This window comes from Aquarana catesbeiana, linkage group LG01 (assembly GCF_042186555.1).
Source record: "Aquarana catesbeiana isolate 2022-GZ linkage group LG01, ASM4218655v1, whole genome shotgun sequence".
Lineage (NCBI taxonomy): Eukaryota > Metazoa > Chordata > Amphibia > Anura > Ranidae > Aquarana > Aquarana catesbeiana.
In genome coordinates, this window is record NC_133324.1 from 369,811,705 (window position 1) to 369,822,327 (window position 10,623).

The following is a 10,623-nucleotide window of genomic DNA, read 5'->3' on the forward strand; positions in this document are numbered from 1 at the left end:
ATGTGTCAGTATTGCATTGTATATCCCTGTATGTTGTGGTCATTCAGGTGCTTATCTAATAGTTTCTTGAAGCTATCAATGCTCCCCACTGAGACCACCGCCTGTGGAAGGGAATTCCACATCCTTGCCGCTCTTACAGTAAAGAACCCTCTAAAATCCTGTATATAGTGTGGAGCGACTCACAACAGGAGTCCGGTGTGTCCCTGTTCACCGTTTCAGGTCAGATTTCAGTTCGAATTTTTGGCTCCAATTTTTTGCTCCTGAGAGAGACAGAACGGTGGTCTGTCAATGTAAACAGACAGATCTCTGTTCTGTCAGGAGAGAGGAGACAGATCTGTTGTTCCTAATGCTTAGGAACAATAATCTGGCTCCTCCCCCAATCAGTCCCATCCCCCCACAGTTAGAAACACTCCCTAGGACACACATTTAACCCCTTGATCGCCACCTAGTGTTAACCCCTTCCCTGCCAATGACATTCATACAGTAATCAGTGGCTATTTTTTTTTTTGGAGCAAAAAATTGGAGCCAAAAATTCGAACTGAAATCTGACCTGAAACGGTGAACAGGGACACACCGGACTCCTGTTGTGAGTCGCTCCGCACGGCAGTGTGAACCCAGCCTTACAGCCAAAGAAGCTGCTTCTGTTTAATCTGCAACTGCCATGGTGCTGCACATTTTATGGTTTTTATGGTTTCACAGTTTGGTTGAAGAAACAAGCAAATGTGACAGTTAGCAATCTCAACATTCCAGGAATATAACTGTTCTTTTTAAACCGCTAAATTGATGAGTTTAGTTGCGCTTTATGATTTACTTCTACTCAGGGGCTCAGCAAAATGGCAGCCTCCAACAGAAAGAAAGGCAAATTACAATACACTCATTTTGGTAGCATAATTATTAATGTAGAATTTATGTTCCTTGCTAAAGTACATTATTTTTTATCAAGTTGTTATGGGTACAGTTCCACTTTAAGTAAATCTCCCATTAACTGAAACTTGCAATGCCACTGACACTAAGACCCCTTTCCCACTCGGGTGTTTTTCAGGCGTTTTTCAGGCGCTTTAGCGTTAAAAAAAATGCCTGCAAAGAGCCTGAAAGAAGCCTCATCTGCAATACCAATGCGAAAGCCCGAGTGCTTTCACACCGAGACCCCTTTCACACTGGGGTGTTTTTCAGGCGCTTTAGCGTTAAAAAAAGCGCCTGAAAGAAGCCTCATCTGCAATCCCAATGTGAAAACCCGAGTGCTTTTACACCGGGGCGCTGCGCTGGAAGGGCGTCAAAAAAAGTCCTGCGAGCAGCTTCTTTGCAGCGCTTTCGTGTTTTTGTCACCGGGCTGGGTGCGCCGATGGCCCGAGCCCTTTCACACTGCCAGCGCCCGAAAAATGCCTGAAAAACGCCCCAGTGTAAAAGGGGTCTCAAGCGGCGCTTTACCAGCGTTTTTCGGGCGCTGGCAGTTGAAAGGGCTCAGGCTTTCACATTGGGATTGCAGATGAGGCTTCTTTCAGACGCTTTACAGTCGCTTTTTTTTTAACGCTAAAGCGCTTGAAAAACGCCTGAAAAACGCCCCAGTATGAAATGGGTCTGATAGAGAAGTCTGTTGTTTCCCCTCATCACAGAGAAGCAACAACATTGGTAAACTACAGAATGAACGATTACTGTTATAGCCACCCCTCTTTCTCCTCCACCCCTCTCTGCCAATCCCTCCACTGGCTGCCACTCACCCAACTAATACAATTTAAAGTACTAACAATCATTTACAAAGCCATCCATAACTCTGCCCCCAGCTACATCACTAACCTAGTCCCAAAATAACAACCAAGCCTCTCTCTTCAGTCCTCCCAGGACCTCCTGCTCTCTAGCTCCCTTGTCACCTCCTCCCATGCTCGCCTCCAGGATTTCTCCAAAGCTTCTCCCATTCTTTGGAACTCCCTACCCCAATCTGTCCGACTGTCCCCTAATCTATCCATCTTTAGACAATCCCTGAAAACCCTTCTCATTAAAGAAGCTTATCCTGCTTGTAGATGGTTAGGAATCATCTGACTCATCATCATCATTAAGGTTGAAATTTTGAAGGGCCTGCAGGGCACTGCGTGCAGCTTTGCCATACACTATACGAAAAATCGGCCGAACCCATTTTTGAAAAACGAACGTTCGACCGTGACCGCAAACAATCGTGTCATCATGCAATGACCGATAAATCGTTCAGTGGACATAAATAATTTTTTTGTTCGTTTTTTTACATATACCTAGTGCATACAGTTCGGACGGGAAACACATTAACCTTTCAATTTATTGTTTGTTCGGCATAAAATTTCCAACCTTGTCCTTAGTTTTTTCGGCCCCAAAACGTCCCAACGATTATCGATTTTGTGCCCATTAACTGGCCGAAAAAACGAACGGTCTAAATGACCGATTTTCGGGCTGATTTTTCGTATAGTGTATGGCCAGCATAACTCTGTTTTACTTCCTCCATCAGCTCATCCCCCACAGCTATTACCTTTTGTATCAATTGACCCTTCCTTTTTAGATTGTAAGCTCTAATGAGCAGGGCCCTCTGATTCCTCTTGTACCAAATTTTAATGTAGCTGTTATGTCTGCCTTCATTTAGCTAAACGCTGTGCAAACTGTGGGCGCTATAAATCCTGTATAATACTAATAGCCAGTCGGAGGCTATCACAGCAATTTGTGATTGAGATCCAGTTTCCCTGGTCCCGATCTATGAAGACCCGTAACGGTCACTGAAAGTGCGTTGTAAGTGCTGGAAGCGCATGATGGAGCTCGCTCCCAGCACAAACAGTTGAACTCAGATATGCAACGCCCATTTCCCTTATGTGTTACATGGTTGTGAAGGGGTTAATGTTATGGCTGATCGGTGTAACCTGAGTGTGTCTTGTAATACTGAGCAGACAGACCTCTGCATACCTTCTTTTTACAATGCAAATGACTGATGTTTGTGTAAATAATCCCATGAATACAAACACCAGGCCGTCAAAGGAAGAAAGTTTATTCGGTGTTGTGTTCAGATGCTAAGAGACTCCCCTATGTGTTTTCACAAAAACATTTGCTTTTTTTTTTCTAAAACAGGAGGCAAATGTTATCCATATAAATTAAAATATTCACAGCTTTATGTATATGCAATCATTTGCACAATGGATTTACTATCCCATAGCAAATGTTAGTAAAGGGAGGCCCGGAGTGAAAATGAGGAAGGAATGATAAAGGAGGGCCGGGCATGACAGTGTGGAGAAGGAGACACAAGAGGGGTTAATTAGAAATAGGGAATGGGAGTGTCTAGGAAGGGTGGTGGAAGATAGGAACTTGTAAAAGGGGGAGTGGCATTACTTAAGGGGAGAGGTGGAGCCAGGAAGGGGCAGTGGAGAGAAAGAAGACACAGGAGGAGGCAGTTTTATTCACTGCTCCTCCAGCATCAGCATGGAGGACAGGACACCATCCTGGCGAGGCTGAGGGCTGCGACGGCGACGAGAGGAGTGGACTGGCTGAAGAGGCAAGTCGGGGCACTGATATTGGATGAGGAGGGATCGTGGACAGTGGAAGAGACCCATCACGTGCGGAGGTCGCGGCCTCCGGCGTGTTTTTCACCAGGGCCGCCATCGCGGCCTGCTCGGCAGACAGGGAGCCCTCGGGGGGACCGATCAGCGCCCCCAGTGAAGCGGACACAGCGACAGGATAACTCAGGGCCCGGGCGGTCTGCACGCCGCAGGCCTACTCCGGGGGGCGGGGCCACGGGCCGTTATGGCGCCGCTTCACCGCCAGAGTTTCACAGGCCTCAGAGTGAGGGTTTAACACATGGGGGGTGGCAGAACAGGCAGGGGGGCTAAGGGGGGGAGTAGTGAGGACACAGTGGCTACCGGAGGGGGATTAGAGTGGTCAGCAAGGCTGTGGGTGGGCGGGGCTTAGCCAACAGACTGGCACATGGACAGAAGGATGGCGGTGGTGGTCACAAGCAGGCCGATCGGTGCAGCCAGGGCGACTCCTAGTGGCGGTTCAGGAAGAAGTATAGCGGCAGGAGAGAGTCGGCCCTTATATGTTCAGATCTTCACGGCTTCCGGGGCCTCTTCACCCGGGGGGCTGACAACGCCAACTGTCAGGGAGCAGGACGATCGCTCGGAAGGTGAGGTGTCCGACAGCGAAGAACAACAAGTGCCAGCAGGAGAGACCAATCGGAGGCGGTGGGGGCGTGCTCCCAGACAGCCCGGTGAGTCCAGCAATGATTTATCTGTGATTAAGGCATTACATGACTTATTAGGGGTCGTAACAGCGGGTACAGTGGGGATAAAGGGGGGGGGGGGCGCCTGATCAGCAATTGGCGGCTCCAAGGCCGGCCAGTTCTGGATCAGGGGCGCAATTGAAGGATTTATCGAAAGGATTGCAGAATTTGGTGGGTAGATTTGAACTGGGACAGGAACAGCTGCCGCAGGTGGCCCTTGGAAGGGAACGGTAACCGGGGGGGAAAGAGGTGCTATGGCGACTAGGGTAAGGGTGCAGAGGGTGCCGGACCCCTCGGGGGCGGCAGCAGAAGGAGCGGGTCAAGGAAAAAAGGGGGGCTACAGAGGGGGCGGCAACAACGGCCAGAGTGGAGGTGGTGAGTATTGCGGATGCGGCGAAGGGCGAGGTATATGGGTGCTTTGAGGGTCCACTGGGAACACACTTAAAGCAGGAGGTTCGGGATAATATTGTCAAGGGTGAATATGTGGAGATATTTTTCCCTATTGCCGCTGGAAAAAATTTAACCGGTGATAGGGTAAAACCGGATAATTCCAAGAAGGGGGGATGAAGAAAAAAGAGGTACAGGCTGATTCCGCGGACATTTACAAATTGTAAATTTGGGGGGTCCTGTAAGTTTAAGCACGAGTGCTTCAAAAAAAAAAAAAAAAAAAAAAAGGGAGGCGTCACAGCGAGCCTGCACATGAAAGGGACGACGCCGGAAAGGTGAAAAGGAAGAAGCCTTTTCTAAGTAGGTATCCGGACTAGGTAGCGATGAGGCTATTGGTCACGGGGTTTGGGGAAGGTTTTCGTATACCATGTTCATGGGCAGTGGTTCCACCACTGACAAGAAATTAGAAGGTTAGTGGGGGGGAAAAAATTGGCGAAGGAAGTGGCTTTGGGTCGGATGGGGGGCCGTTTGTGGATAATACCTATACAGGATTTAGTTGTTTCACCTTGGGGGGTGGGGCCTAAGAAGGAACCGAACAAGTTCCGACTTATTCATCATTGGTCATTTCCTAAGGGAGTTTGGTGAATGATTTTATCGATCCGGAAGCATGCACTGGGTCTTACACGTCATTCAACGTGGCAGTATGATGGGTGAGGAAGTATAGCAAAAGAGCCATTGATGGCAAGTCGGACATAGAATCCGCCTTCCGCTTGCTTCCGGGGCATCCGGATAGTTTCCGGCCGTTGGGTTGTTATTGGCAAGAACAGTTTTATGTAGACAAATGCTTACCTATGGGTTGCTTCATTTATGGTGCCATGTTTGAAGCATTTAGCTCATTTCGGGAGTGGGTGGTTAGGGATGTGTCGGGCCTAGATTCGGTCATACATTACTGCCTCCGACGTGTGTGCGATTCTGCTAGCCACGTTGCAGCACTTCGCGGGCAGGTTTTTGGAGTGCCTTTAGCAGAGGATAAACAGAAGCCCCGACGACGGAACTCAGTTTGTTGGGGGGATAGTGGTAGATGTGGAAACAGTGGAATGTCGCCTGCCCAGAGGTAAGTTGGAGAACTTATACAAAGTAATTTGAGGGATCCACAGACTGTGGTAAGTCCAGTTGAGGGCTTTGCAGTGGTTACTAGGTAAGTTGACTTTCGCTTGTAGGATAATCCCAATGGGGAGGGTGTTCTGTCGACGGCTGTCGGCAGCAACGGTAGGGGTCAAGGCACCTACATATTTGGTCAGGCTTAATAGGGAAACCGGGAGGACTTGAAGGTATGGTATGAGTTTCTGGAGTCGTACAACGGCAGATCGTTGTGGATGTCGGGCCCGGTGACATGGATTTAACTACAGACGCGGTAGGGGCTAAGGGTTATGGGGGCGTTTTTTTCAAGGGCAGTGGAGTGCGGGTCCTTGGCCGCAAGTATGGGTGGAGGCAGGGTTCGCGTAACCTGGTGTTACTGGAACTCTTTCCAGTAGTACCGGCGTTGGAACTTTGGGGGTGAGGCTTGTAGGAATATGAAATCGGGACTGAATTGTGCCAACAGGGGAGTGGTCCAGGTGATCAACCGCATGTCGGCGTCATCACCACCTGTACTAAGGCTATTGCGTAGGTTGGTGTTGAGGTGCTTGGGATTGCACATTTTCTTGTATGCTGGTCACATACCTGGAGTGTATAATACACTGGCTGATGCACGGTCTCGCTTTCAGTGGGACAGATTCAGAGAGTTGACCCCGGGCGCAGAGCAGGAGGGAGTCCCTTACACAGATTGGATGTGGGAGCTGGCATTGGAGTCGCCGCGGGATGGATTCGGCAGTCAGTGAGTGTAGCCACGCGGGCGCATTATACTAAGGTATGGAAGGAGTGGTTGTTAATGGTACAGGAGGCCAGGATTGGTAAGGACAGGGCGGAGGTAAGGTTGTGGGTTTTGTATTTTGTGTCTAGGAACATGGAACGTGGGGGATTGGTCTCTGCCATTGAGCGGAAGATGGCAGGCCTGTCATGATTTTACAACTGATGGGGGAGGAGGACGCAACAAAAGAGTTTGGGTGAAACAGGCTTAAAAAAAAAAAAAAAAAAAAGGGGGGGGGGTTTTCCGGAGGGGTCACATGAAATTGGTTATGAGACGGCCTGTCATGTTTGCCAGTCTGAGGGCCATATGTGGGATGTTGTGTTCAGTATGTATCTCAAGCTATGAGGTCTTACTGTTTTACTGCGGTATCTTCGCTGGCATTTTATGACTAAGGCATAAAGATGGGTCCTATTTATCAAAAATTCCAATTTATGTCGGTGTTCAGCAAATGCCTTTTCAGGGCAGGCTTGGAGGGGGAACAATACGCTTCACACTCCTTCCGCATAGGGGCGGCTACTGAAGCTGCCAGGTGTGGGTAGGATGAGGCGGCGGTGTGGAGGAACGGGAGGTGGGAATCAAGGAGATTCCGCATTTAAAAATAAATAAATAAATAAATAAATAAAATACAATTTTAAAGAAAGAGAACAGGGGGAGGTAAACCGGATTTACGGGGTGTTTTAAATGAGGTTGTCAGTATGTGGGGATATGCTGGAGTATTGCTACCTTGGATGTTTTGTCGTCTCATTTCAGATGGAGGTTCCACACGCCTCATTTTCAGATGGAGGTTCCACACGCCTCATTTGGATCCTCGGTCATTTCTATGTGTGCTGGGATTGGGCATTTCGCGGAAAGAAGCTTATTTGCGGTGGTTGGGTACGCCTGGTATGAGGTGGGAGAGAGTAGTTCGGGAAGTGGTATGATATGAAATTTGGACAGACCTCCCGATGTTTTGGTAATCCATGCAGGGGTTAGTGGTTTGGGGGGTACGTCCGGTCAGGGAGCTGATCACAGACATCAAGGCTGATTTTCTGCAGTTAAAGGCTGATTTTCCGGGTACTCTGCGGCTATGGTCGGACATATTTGCCCGGACAGTTTGGAGACGGGCTAGATTAGTGACTAGCATTCAGAAAACACGCATATGCATAAACAAAATGGTGGGGAGGTTGTGGTTAATAATGGAGGTTTAGTCATTGGGCATCTAGAATTAGAGACCAATGTTGGGCTCTATTGGATAAAGGATGGAGTTCATCTTTCAGATGGGGGATTGACCTCTAGTCTGGGCTTGCAGGAAGGGATTCAAAGGGCCCTGTGGGTGTGGAGGTGCCTTCAAGAGTAAGTTGGTCACTCTTTCAGGCTGTGGCGGAGTTGCTTGTTGGTCTCTGACGGTGGCAGTAAGAAGTTGGTAATCCAAAAGGGGTGGGGGGCTCATCGGCAAGATCAGCCCCTCCGGTGTATTCCATCATGGTGGATGGAATAAGGAGATGGTGGCACTGCGGGAAAGGGGGTGTCTCCGAGCGGCTACAGCGGGAGGCCTAACGGTTTTCAAAATGGTACCCGCAGTGCGTGGTGGTATATATATTTTTGGTATACATATTTGGTAAACAAGGTGAGTCGCCGTCAGAGACCAACGGACTGGGGTAAAATGTTATGGTATGGGTTTTATGTTGATTTGATAGTGGAGTTATCTGGTTGGTTTGTCTAATAAAAGCTGTTATGGCCATTTATACTCCAAAACAAGGTGTGGACTCAATTATTATAAATGGATATTAAAGTGGGTTGGAGTTTAGGTGCATAACAGTTAATTCATGGGGGTCATTTTGACTACACTGGTCAAGGGAGGCCCGGAGTGAAAATGAGGAAGGAATGATAAAGGAGGGCCGGGCATGACAGTGTGGAGAAGGAGACACAAGAGGGGTTAATTAGAAATAGGGAATGGGAGTGTCTAGGAAGGGTGGTGGAAGATAGGAACTTGTAAAAGGGGGAGTGGCATTACTTAAGGGGAGAGGTGGAGCCAGGAAGGGGCAGTGGAGAGAAAGAAGACACAGGAGGAGGCAGTTTTCCCACCCTCCCTCCCTATATATAGATATATATAAAATCAGAAGTGTATACAATTTATGTTGGGTGTTTGTTGTGATTTTTCTTTTTGTATTCCAGGTGGAAGACGGTCGTCATAACAGCAAATAAGGGGTGTTTACAGAGGGTGGCGGAGTTGCTTGTTGGTCTCTGACGGTGGCAGTAAGAAGTTGGTAATCCAAAAGGGGTGGGGGGCTCATCGGCAAGATCAGCCCCTCCGGTGTATTCCATCATGGTGGATGGAATAAGGAGATGGTGGCACTGCGGGAAAGGGGGTGTCTCCGAGCGGCTACAGCGGGAGGCCTAACGGTTTTCAAAATGGTACCCGCAGTGCGTGGTGGTATATATATTTTTGGTATACATATTTGGTAAACAAGGTGAGTCGCCGTCAGAGACCAACGGACTGGGGTAAAATGTTATGGTATGGGTTTTATGTTGATTTGATAGTGGAGTTATCTGGTTGGTTTGTCTAATAAAAGCTGTTATGGCCATTTATACTCCAAAACAAGGTGTGGACTCAATTATTATAAATGGATATTAAAGTGGGTTGGAGTTTAGGTGCATAACAGTTAATTCATGGGGGTCATTTTGACTACACTGGTCATGGAATCTTTCTCTTCTTTCAAACATAGTCCCAAGGAAAACTTTGCAGAATAGACCTCTGATGAAGAGTACAGCCTCTTTGTGATAGCAATCACAAGTTCAAAAATTGTAAACATGTTAAAAATATTAAAATGCAATTAACAAAAATAAATTCAAATTGTATACATTTTAACGGACCCTCATTACCCCTCTATGCACACCTCGGACACACATGCCTACATAAATACTGATTGTGCAACACATATTAGGTCCGATTCACACCTATACATTTTTAGTGCTTTTTGCATTTTGCAGACTTGCACTACAGTCCATTTAACATGGTTTCCTATGGAACATGTTCTGTAGTGCAAATCTGCAAAATGCAAAAAGCACTAAAAATGCATAGGTGTGAATCAGGCCTTAGGTTTGACAACATACACTGGAATGAAAGGAGTCATTTATTATGTTTTATGTAAATACATGGATGTCTGTAGGCTGGTCACATGCTTACTTTGTTTTGGCACCCAAGCTCACATCCAGATTATGCAGATGGTCACTGAATTGGTCTGGGCTCACAGTAGATAGCTATGGTTGACATATAACTGGGTGTAAAGATTACATTTCATAATTCAGCTGGTTTAGCAGGAATTTCGGTATTCCTTTTCGTAGTCCTGTCTGATCAACAGAAGCAGGTCCAACGGTCCTGCTGGAAAACCAGCATTCGATCCGCAGCTGATCAGTGTATTCTGATGGAGGGGGGAGTCCCCGCTGTCAGAATACAATAGTGGCGCTTGGTATTTTTTTTGTTGGGGGGGCAGCAACCCCCCCACCACCACCACCACCACCACCACCACTCACTGTCCTTACCTTGGATGCGGGCGGTGAGAGTGAGGCGGGCTCGGGGAAAGCTGCTCTGGTGTCCTCTCCTGGAGCAGCTTCTGCAATGTCTCCTCTTTCCTCCTCCTGGCGCTAGACATCCAATAGGATCGCCTGACGTTTTGGCCAATTGGGAAACAGGTTTCATACCTGCTTCCCGATTGGCCGAAAGGAGTATCAGTGTTACAACAGCGAATATTAATTCGCTGTTGCAACACACCTGGGTGGGCCGCAGACGCAATACTCTGCGTCCCGAGTCCACCCTATTTTGAAGCCTATTAGAGCCTATGGCTCCAATCAGGTTCTTCTAAAAAAAACCTGGCCCCTTTAATTCATAGGCCTGGTGACCCGAAAGGGGCTGGACACATGAATAAGGGGCGGCCGCTGCAGGCGTGGATAGTTTCATGCTATGCATGAATCTATCCACTGCATATAGGGGGCGGCGAGGATAGGGAGGGCGGTGCCCGGGCGCCCCTATAGCACAGTGGGGGAGAACCCTGCATCTACATCGCTTGGGTTGATGAGCGGAGCTGTGAGGTTTTTTTGTTCAACCTGCGGGTGTATACCCAGC

General features: G+C 48.1%; 1 long non-coding RNA gene across 1 annotated transcript; it reads left to right on the forward strand.

The window, feature by feature from the left end:
* The first annotated feature begins 3,204 nt into the window (after window positions 1–3,204).
* LOC141146768 (uncharacterized) lies at window positions 3,205–8,595 on the forward strand. Its single transcript, XR_012244984.1, has 2 exons — window positions 3,205–3,502; window positions 7,272–8,595. It is a non-coding gene; the product is annotated as an uncharacterized lncRNA (long non-coding RNA).
* Window positions 8,596–10,623: the final 2,028 nt, after the last annotated feature.